Source organism: Balaenoptera borealis (assembly GCF_965194805.1).
Source record: "Balaenoptera borealis genome assembly, chromosome: 8".
Taxonomy (NCBI): Eukaryota; Metazoa; Chordata; class Mammalia; order Artiodactyla; family Balaenopteridae; genus Balaenoptera; species Balaenoptera borealis.
The window spans coordinates 79,120,939-79,132,021 of record NC_138865.1 but is presented as its reverse complement, the minus strand read 5'-3'; positions in this window follow the sequence as shown (position 1 = coordinate 79,132,021).

Sequence of the window (11,083 nt, the reverse complement as noted above, 5' to 3'; positions counted from 1 at the left end):
CTGACAGATAAAATCTCTAGTGGGAGCCCTGCACGTCTGTGAGTTTTACTTCCTGGAGCCCTACCAGGAAGGTGCTCACAGCAAATATCAGAGAAAAATCCCCTTGGGCTTTCAGCAGGGTAAGGGGAAAAGTATCCATTTCAAATACAGCAGAGCATTTTGTTGTTCTTAAGAAAGTCTGTCCTTCAGAGCAACTATTTTACCAAAGCAGCTATTTTACCAAAGGCCTAACCTATTGAGATTTTATCAGAGCCTAACTGACCTGGGTGAAGGGAAATACCCAGCTCCATCCTCCTCCAGCCAACCTGTCCCACCGAGGCGGGGAAAAATCTAAGAGGCACTTGTGAAGGTCACATCCCATGGGTACAGGCTCACCAAAAGACCAGAGACCTAATCATAGGACTACAGAATGCTTCCCCTTCCCCACATTTTACCATCATATTATTAAAGGCCCATGTATAGTAGTTTTTTTTAAAAATTTATTTATTTATTATTTATTTTTGGCTGTGTTGGGTCTTTGTTGCTGCGCGCAGGCTTTCTCTAGTTGCGGCAAGCGGGGGTTACTCCTGGTTGCGGTGCGTGGGCTTCTCATTGCAGTGGCTTCTCTTGTTGTAGAACACAGGCTCTAGGTGTGCAGGCTTCAGTAGTTGTGGCATGCAGGCTCAGTAGTTGTGACACACGGGCTTAGTTGCTCCGCGACATGTGGGATCTTCCCGTACCAGGGCTCAAACCCGTATCCCCTGCATTGGCAGGCAGATCTTTAACCACTGAGCCACCAGAGGAGTCCTATAGTAGTTTTTTTAACTCAGTGTATCATGCTTGACTTTCAACAAAAAATTGCAAGGCATACTAAAAGGCAAAACACGCAGTTTGAAGAACTTAGAACAAGCATCAGAACCTGACCCAGATAAGACAGGGATGTTGGAATTCTCAGACTGTGAATCTTAAACAACTATCATTAATATGCTAGGGGCTCTAATAAAAAAAGTAGACAGCATGCAAGAATAGGTGGGCAATGTAAGCAGACGGATGGAAATTCTGAGAATAAAAAGAAATGCTAGAGTTCAACAAAACCGTAACAGAAATAGAGAATGCCTTTGATGGGCTGAGGAAAGACTCTCTGTGCTTGAGGATATGTAGAAGCTTCCAAAACTGAAAAGCAAAAAGAAAAAAGCCTGAAAAAAATTGGAACAGAACATCCAAGAGAAGTGAGACAACTAAAAAGGTGTAACTTACACCTAATGAGGCTACCAGGAGGAGAAGAAAGAAAGGAACAGAAGAAATATTTGAAGCATAATGATTGAGAATTTCCCCCAAATTAATGTTAGACACCAAACCACAGATCCAGGAAGTTCAGAGAACATCAGGTAAGATAAATGTCAAAAGAACTAGGTCACGTTCAAGTTGCAGAAAATCAAAGACAAAGAAAAAATTTTTAAAGAAGCCAGCAGGAAAAACACCTTACCTATAGAGGAGAAAAAATAAAAATTACATACAACTTCTCCTCAGAAGCAAACAAACTTGAAGGGAGTGAAGTGAAATATTTAAAGTGTTCAGAGAAAAAATCCCCACCGACCTAGAAACTAATAAGCGATTAAAACGAGGTTGCACGATACGTGGTGAGCATACAAACATTAATCACTTTCCTATCACCAGCAAAAACAAATGGAATTTGAAATTAAAAACATATTACCATTTATATTAGCATCACCAAAAATAAAAGACTTAGGTATAAATCTAACAAAATATGTTAACTCAAATGAATTATAGACCTAAATGTAACAAAGCAAAACTATAAAATTCCTATAAGATAACATAGGAGAAAATCTAGATGACCTTGGGTATGGTGATGACTTTAACACAGCACCAAAGGCATGATTCATGGAAGATATAATTGATAAGCTGGACTTCATTAAAATTTAAAACTTCTGTTCTGTGAAAGACATTGTCAAGAGAAAGAGAAGACAAGCGACAGACTTGTGGAGAAATATTTGCTAAAGCAAATATTTGCTAAAGACATAACTGATAAAGGACTGTTATCTAAAATATACAAAGAATTCAAGCTCAACAGTAAGAAAATGAACATTGTCATTAAAAATGGGCAAAAGACCTAAATAGACATGTTATCAAAGATATATATATGTGGCCAGAGCAACTAAGCCCGTGCACCACAACTACTGAGCCTGTGCTCTGGAGCCCAGGAGACACAACTACTGAGCCTGCATGCCACAACTACCGAAGCTCACACACCTAGAGACTGTGCTCTGCAGCAAGAGAAGCCACCACAATGAGAAGCCTGCGCATCACAACGAAGAGTCGCCCCCGTTCACCACAACTAGAGAAAGCCTGCACGCAGCAACGAAGATCCAATGCAGCCAAAAATAAAATACATAAATAAATAAAATTTTTTTAAATGTGAAAAAAAAGATATATACACGTGGCAAATAAGCATGTGAAAAGATGCTCCACATCATATGTCATCAGGGAAATGCAAATTAAAATAAAAATAAGATACCACCACACACCTATTAGTATGGCCAAACTCCAAAGCACTGACAACATCAAATGCTGAGGATGGGGAGCAATAGGACTTCTCATTCATCGCTGGTGGGAATGCAAAATGGCATAGCCACTTTGAGAGACAGTTTGGCAGTATCTTACAAAACTAAATATACTCCTCCCATGTGATTCAGCAATCACACTCCTTGGTATTTCCTCCAAAGGAGTTGAAAACTTGTTTCCACACAAAAACCAGCACATGGATGTTCACAGCAGCTTTATTCATAATTGCCAAAATTTGGTAGCAACCAAGACGTCGTTCAGTACGTAAATGGATACATTAACCATGGTACTTCCAGACAAGGAATATTGTTCAGTGTTTAAAAAAATAAAAAGCTATCAAGCCATGAGAACACATGGAGGAAACTTAAATGCATATTGCTAAATGAAAGAAACTAATCTAAAAAGACTGCATACAGGGCTTCCCTGGTGGCGCAGTGGTTAAGAATCCACCTGCCAATTCAGGGGACACGGGTCCGATCCCTGGTCCGGGAAGATCCCACATGCCGCAGAGCAACTAAGCCCGGGCGCCACAACTACTGAGCCTGCACTCTAGAGCCCGCAAGCCACAACTACTGAAGCCCGTGCACCTAGACCCTGTGCTCTGCAACAAGAGAAGCCACCACAATGAGAAGGCCGCACACCGCAACGAAGAGTAGCCTCCGCTCACTGCAGCTAGAGAAAACCCGCTCGCAGCAACAGACCCAGTGCAGCCAAAACCAAATAAATAAATAAATAAATTTATTAAAAAAAAAAAGATGGCATCCAATATAATTGCAACTATATGACATCTGGAAAAGGCAAGCTATGGAGACTGTAAAAAAGATCAGTTGCCAGGAAGCAGGGGATAGGGAAGAATGAATAGGCAGAGCACAGGGGATTTTTAGGGCAGTGAAACTATTCTGTATGATAATAAAATGGTGGATAAGATATTATTACACATTTGTCAAAAAGCACAGAACGTAAAATACCAAGAGTGAACCCGAAGGTAACATGGACTTTGGGTGAAAATGATGTCGGTGCAGGTTCATCCACTGTAAGAAATGTACCACTCTGGTGAGGGATAGTGATAGTGCGGGGAAGCTGTGTATGTAGGGAAGAAAGGGATACATGGGAACTCGCTATTTCCTGCTCAGTTTTGCTATGAACCTAAAACTAAGAAATCAGGACTTCCCTGGTGGTCCAGTGATTAAGACTCCCGGCTTCCACTGTAGTGGGCACGGGTTTGATCCCTGGGTGGGGAACTAAGATCTTGCATGCCAGGCTGTGGGGCCAAAATAAATAAATAAATAAATAAATAAAAATAAAAAATAAAATCTTAAAAATGAAGTGTATTTAAAAGAAAAAACAATATTGGCAAAACAGAGCTCACTAGCTGGTTTGGTTATTCTGAATCACCCTGCCTGTAATTTTTTTCCTCTTCAAAGTATAGCTATAGTTCACGCTGAAAACAGTTTGGTGGATTAGAGAAATTTTCTGTGTAGCGATTTCACATATTGGGAAGAAAAAATGGCAGATTTAGGAATTTCGTATCTTAACTGTGAAAAAGGAGAAAGGAAACACCAGTAATTCTGGAGACAAACGGAAATAATTAAATATGTAATTCGTTTTGGTAACATTGATATTTTTACCATGGTTGTCACATGGCAAAGCTATCGTGAAGTTGAGAGAAATCAGGATAGGAGGCTCTCGCTGAAGCTAGAATGGCCATTTTTATTATGAGTAAATCCTGCCTTAAAAAAGGAAGTTTTCTGGGAATTCCCTGGCGGTCCAGTGGTTAGAACTCTGTGCTTCCACTGCAGGGGCTCAGGGAAGTAAGACCCCACAAGTGGTGCAGCCAAAAAAAGAAAAAAAAAAAGGAGGTTTTCTGAAAAGAAGTGGAAGTTTATCTCCACAATCTGAGAAGTATTTACTAATTATTATGAAAATATTCCAATGCCCAGAAATTTTTTCTTACCTTTCTTTTCAGAAATTTTAGCATATTTTTTTCTCCTATACTATAGTCACACCAAATATTTAAATAATTTAAAACATTTTTTTAAATGGGAAAGAAGCCTGTATTCTTCCATTGTATAATTCTGGCTTCAGTTCTCCTCTGCCTTATCCTGCTTAATGAAACATGTTCAAAAGAAGCTTGGGACTTCCCTGGAGAGGCCGAGAGCCCTGGTCCGGGAAGATCCCACATGCTGCAGAGCAACTAAGCTCATGCGCCGCAGCTATTGAGCCTGCGCTCTAGAGCCCGTGAGCCACAACTACTGAGCTGCATGCTGCAACTACTGAAGCTCGTGCACCTAGAGCCCATGTTCCACAACAAGAGAAGCCATCGCAATGAGAAGCCTGCGCACCACAACGAAGAGTAGCCCCCGCGTGCTGCAACTAGAGAAAGCCCACGCAGCAATGAAGACCCAACGCAGCCAAAAATAAAAATAAAATCAATTATTTAAAAAATATATATAAAAAAATACAAAAAAAGCTTCAAAACTTATAAACTTTTGAAATTAGAACAATCAATTTTCAAATACTCTCGTGATTGAGGAAAGAGGTAGAGTACAATGGTCCTTTACCAAATCCAAGTGCACGAGGCAGTGAGTAAGGCACACTCTTCAACTGAGGATATAATTCTCCTGTGCCTAGTAGTGCCTGAAGTGAACATAATTACTTAACTTTGATTTTCCGTTTGCATTTCTAATTCCAAGTATCAGTGAAATAAAAAACAAAGTGGTAATGTGCCACCTTGTGGAAGTACGAGGAATAGAACTATTGTAGGATTTTTTTCCCATGATGAAAATTTAACGTTGTATTTTTATGTTTTTTCCAATTATACAAGCAATAATTGTTCAGCGTAAAAAAAAAGTAAAGAAAGTGGATACTCAAATATTAGTTGAGTATATGAAGAAAACAGTAATCATCCCAGTCTTGATTTGGAGTGTGCCCTATTGAAGCAGCACAATGAATAAATGAATGAATGAATTTTTAGAAGTCTGATTTTTCAGGTCAGTTATTGCCTCCAGGCCTGGCCTTACATTAGGATCTTATCTTCCAGAAATATTATTAATGTTCCATTTGGGGAGAAAGTGATAAAACTTTGTTTACATTCCATATAGGTATTAAAAATGATCTGTTAGTACTATTGACAACTCTCCATTTCCCTGTGTGGGGTGTTTCACCATCAACCAAAATACACATTTCACTATGGGTTATTATGGGATAGTTGAATATAGAAGACCTGGAGATCAGTGGACTCTCCCAGAAAGGGTGATCTTAGGTCCACTGTTGAAGACAGAATTCAGAGCTGGATGGCTCCTCAAGAATTCCATAGGTTCTCCATGTTCTTCTGGATTTAACAAGTCCCAGGCTCTAGGTCTGTTTCATTTTCTGCAAAATAATAGTGTTAGAACAGATTAGTAATTTTCAAACTGTGTTTTAAGAGGTTCTAAAAATATTTGATCCAAATTTTATTATAAATATATTTTTTTGAATTTATTTCATACACTACTATTTTATAATATGTATTTCCTGAATGTAGTATGTTATAAAAGTGTATACAGTAATATGAACCAAATTTGGAGGTATTAGAGACTGTCAACATATTAATGTGTCTTCATTGAATAAACATATTATACAAAGTAAATTTTCTACATTTAAACAACAAAATACACTTGTAACAAATTATTATTTTTCTTTGTTTCTCTTTTATTTTTTTAAAATTTATTTATTTATTTATTTATGGCTGTGTTGGGTCTTCGTTTCTGTGCAAGGGCTTTCTCTAGTTGCGGCAAGTGGGGGCCACTCTTCATCGCAGTGCGCGGGTCTCTCATTATCGCGGCCTCTCTTTTTGCGGAGCACAGGCTCCAGAGGCGCAGGCTCAGTAATTGTGGCTCACAGGCCTAGTTGCTCCGCGACATGTGGGATCTTCCCAGACCAGGGCTCGAACCTGTGTACCCTGCACTGGCAGGCAGATTCTCAACCACTGCACCACCAGGGAAGCCCCTGTTTCTCTTTTACATTGAGGTTTTATGTGAGATCTCACATGTCTGTTTTCAAGAATGGCATTCTGAAGACCTTTACACCTCAGCCAGCCCCTTTGTGTTATAGCCTGGTGTATGGTCAGGCCACTCAGGATGGCTGTTCTCTTGCTCTCTGTTCATTCCCTGCTCAACCAGTGCCTGCTTCACCTACACCCTACTCACCTGACTGACTTTCCTACAGCCAGGCTCCAGCTAACGACTGTTTTAGCTTTAGATCAGAACATCTCCACTAGGACAGCTTATCACAGGGGCAGTAAGGGGCATGCCCGGCTGCTGGTTTCCCTGGTAACCAACTAGCCACTTGTCGTCAATTTCCCCTGTAACTGGTAACCTCCCTCTCCCCCTGGAATGAAGACTGTCGCCTCTGCTGCACACAGTGGGGTGTCGTTCCAGGACCTTGCTTCATCCATGTAAGCTCCCCCCACCCATTAAACCATTGAGTCTCTGTGGCTGATTCTGGGCTCTTTCTTCTGTCTTGAAGCCGGGCAAGTACAGGGCTTGCAGGCCTGCAGGATGCAGCCCCAAACCTGGTTATAATAAATTCTCTATAACACATCAACAGGTGTAGGGGAGGAATAATAATTTTCTGTTTACCCTTTTAGGTTCTTGGCAGAAACCCCTCTGTAATAAAACTCAGATTAAAATGAAAAACAAAAATCAAAAAAAAACCCCAGAAGTTTAATAACATGTATAACTCCTGTATATATTGGAGAGAACCCGGAAAACAAGTAGCTTTAAGGAGTGGCCCAAGCCACCACCTCAAATATCATCTCCAGCTAAAGACAAAAAAAAAAAAAAAAAAAATTGGGGGAAGTTGGGGAGAGCCAGTTATGGGAGGTCACCAGGAAAAGCACATAAACAAGGGCAAGGTTATCACACAGATTAAAGTCCTTACCTTCTCCACTGATAAGAGTTTCTAGAGATTTGGTCCTCCTCCTCTTGGGTACAGAGAGGGAAACACCCTTACAAATGTAGATGTCTCTTACAAAAGGGTAACTTCTATTCTGTTTTCAGAACTTCTTAAAAATAACCAGTTCGAGAATTCCTTGGTGGTTAGGGCTCTGCACTTCCACTGCAGGGGGCACGGTTCGATCCCTGGTCGGGGGAACTAAGATCCTGCAAGTCACGGAGCGTGGCCAAAAAAAACAAAAACGAAAAACAGTTCTTGTGCTAAAGAGGCATATTTAGGGGTGGCAAATTCTGCTCCCTTTCTCAGGTAATCATAATAATAATAGCTGATACTGAGAGCTCACTCTGCATAAGTCACGGATTTAGTTGCTTTACCTTGTGTTAGCTCTTAAATCTTTCCAATGCTTTATGAGATGGCCAACGTTATTATTCCCATCTCACAGCCAGGAAACTGGGGCACAAGGAGGCCAATTAGTGGGCCTAAAGAAGTGGTAAAGTCAGGATCCCCTCTTATTATCACCTTGCAGTAGAGTTTTCCTGTTCTGGTCTGTGTATTGACATTCCTGCCTCAGAAATGAGACTAATGGAATCCACCCCAGTTTGATACTTTTCCCTCCCTCCTCTTTGTTCAGCTGTCTCACACCCATCCTGAGGGTCCAGCTCAAGTCCCACCTCTTCTGGAAAGTGTCTGGTGTACCTGACTCCCAGGGCTCCCCTGTCTCTCTGATCCACTGTGGCACTGGCTCATGCTAGGAGGCCTGATCATGCAAAAGCCCAGGAGTGAGTTAGAAAAACTGCAGAAATTCAGGAGAGGTCCTGGATAAAGCGTGGAGGCAACGTTACCCAAAAACTGGGTTCGCCTCTTGGTGGGTGTCGAGCCAGAAGACACAATCAAGCCAAAGAGCAGGTGAAGGAAGGATTTATTACTTGAAGCAAGTAAGGAGAACGCCAGGGATATTTCCCAAAGCAGCGTATCCTCGAATAACAAAATTGATGAGGTTTTAAGCCAAGGGTGCATGCATATTCATGAAGGGGCTTGAGCAGGGGAGAATTCAGCATAGAATTGAGACAAGGTTGACAGAGTCCAGGCTCCAGTTGATTGAGGTCTACAAGGGTCAGCAAGGTCAGCATCGTCATTTCTTAGGTTCCAGTTAGTCTGGTGGTTGAGTGCTCCAAGGGGGTTTGATCCCACAGAACAACTCAAAAATGTGCTTCAGACTGATCTTTACCTTCAAAAAAAAAAAAAAAAAAACCCAAAAAACCCACAGCAAACATCATTCTCAATGGTGAAAAACTGAAAGCATTTCCTCTAAGATCAGGAACAAGACAAGGATGTCCACTCTCGACACTTGTATTCAACATACTTTTGGAAGTCCTAGGCACGGCAATCATAGAAGAAAAAGAAAAGGAATCAAAAATGGAAAAGAAGAAGTAAAACTGCCACTGTTTACAGATGACATGATACTATACATGGAAAATCCTAAAGATGCCATCAGAAAACTACTAGAACTAATCAATAAATTTGGTAAAGTTGCAGGATACAAAATTGATGCACAGAAATCTCTCTTTTTTTTTTTTTTTAACATCTTTATTGAAGTATAATTGCTTCACAATGGTGTGTTAGTTTCTGCTTTATAACAAAGTGAATCAGCTACACATATACACACGTTCCCATATCTCCTCCCTCCTGCATCTCCCTCCCTCCCACCCTCCCCATCCCACCCCCCCAGGCGGTCACAAAGCACTGAGCTGATCTCCCTGTGCTATGCGGCTACTTCCCACTAGCTATCTATTTTACATTTGGTAGTGTATATATGTCCATGACACTCTCTCACCCTGTCACATCTCACCCCTCCCCCTCCCCATATCCTCAAGTCCATTCTTTAGTAGGTCTGTGTCTTTATTCCCATCTTGCCACTAAAAAATATGGAACGCTTCACGAATTTGCGTGTCATCCTTGCGCAGGGGCCATGCTAATCTTCTCTGTATCGTTCCAATTTTAGTATATGTGCTGCCGAAGCGAGCACCACAGAAATCTCTTGCATTCCTATACACTAACAGCAAAAGATCAGAAAGAGAAATTAAGGAAACAATCTCATTCACCATTGCAACAAAAAGAATAAAATACCTAGGAATAAACCTACCTAAGGAGGCAAAAACCTGTACTCAGAAAACTATAAGATACTGATGAAAGAAATCAAAGACAACACAAAGAGATGGAGAGATATACCATGTTCTTGGACAAGAAAAATTAATATTGTGAAAATGACTATACTACCCAAAGGAATCTACAGATTCAAGGCAATCCCCATCAAATTACCAATGGCATTTTTCACAGAATTAGAACAAAAATTTTTATAATTTGTATGGAAACACAAAAGACCCTGAATAGCCAAAGCTATCTTGAGAAAGAAAAACGGAGCTGGAGGAATCAGGCTCCCTGACTTCAGACTATACTACAAAGCTACAGTAATCAAGACAGTATGGTACTGGCACAAAAATAGAAATATAGATCAATGGAACAGGATAGAAAGCCCAGAGATAAACCCACACACCTATGGTCACCTAAACTGTGACAAAAGAGGCAAGAATATAGAATGGAGAAATGACAGCCTCTTCAATAAGTGATGCTGGGAAAACTGGACAGCTACATGTAAAAGAATAAAATTAGAACACTCCCTAACACCATACACAAAAATAAACTCAAAATGGACTAAAGACCTAAATGTAAGACCAGATACTATAAAATTATTAGAGGAAAATACAGGAAGAACACTCTTTGACATAAATCACAGCAAGATGTTTTTTGACCCACCTCCTAGAGTAATGAAAAAACAAAAATAAACAAATGGGTCCTAATTAAACTTAAAAGCTTTTTCACAGCAAAGAAAACCATAACAAGACGAAATGACAACCATCAGAATGGGAGAAAATATTTGCAAATGAAGCAACTGACAAGGGATTAATCTCTAAAATATACAAATAGCTCATGCAGCTCAATATCCAAAAAAAACCCTAACCCAATCTAAAAATGGGCAGAAGAGCTAAGTAGACCTTTCTCCAAGGAAGACATACAGATGGAAAGAGGCACATGAAAATATGCTCAACTTCACGAATTATTAGAGAAATGCAAATTCACACTATAATGAGGTATCACTTCACACCAGTCAGAATGGCAATAGTCAAAAATTCTACAATTAATGCTGGAGAGGGAGTGGAGAAAAGGGAATCCTCTTGCACTGTTGGTGGGAATGTACACTGATACAGCCACTATGGAGAACAGTATGGAGGTTCCTTAAAAACTAAAAATAGAGCTACCATATGACCCAGCAATCCCACTACTGAGCATATACCCTGAGAAAAACATAATTCAAAAAGATACATGCACCACAATGTTCATTGCAGAGCTATTTGCAATAGCCAGGACATGAAAGCAACCTAAATGTCCATCGGTAGATGAATGGATAAAGAAGATGTGGTACATATATACAATGGAACATTACTCAGCCATTAAAAGGAATAAAATTGGGTCATTTGTAGAGATGTGGAAAAACAAAACCAAAAAAAACCAAAAACCAAAAAAACTC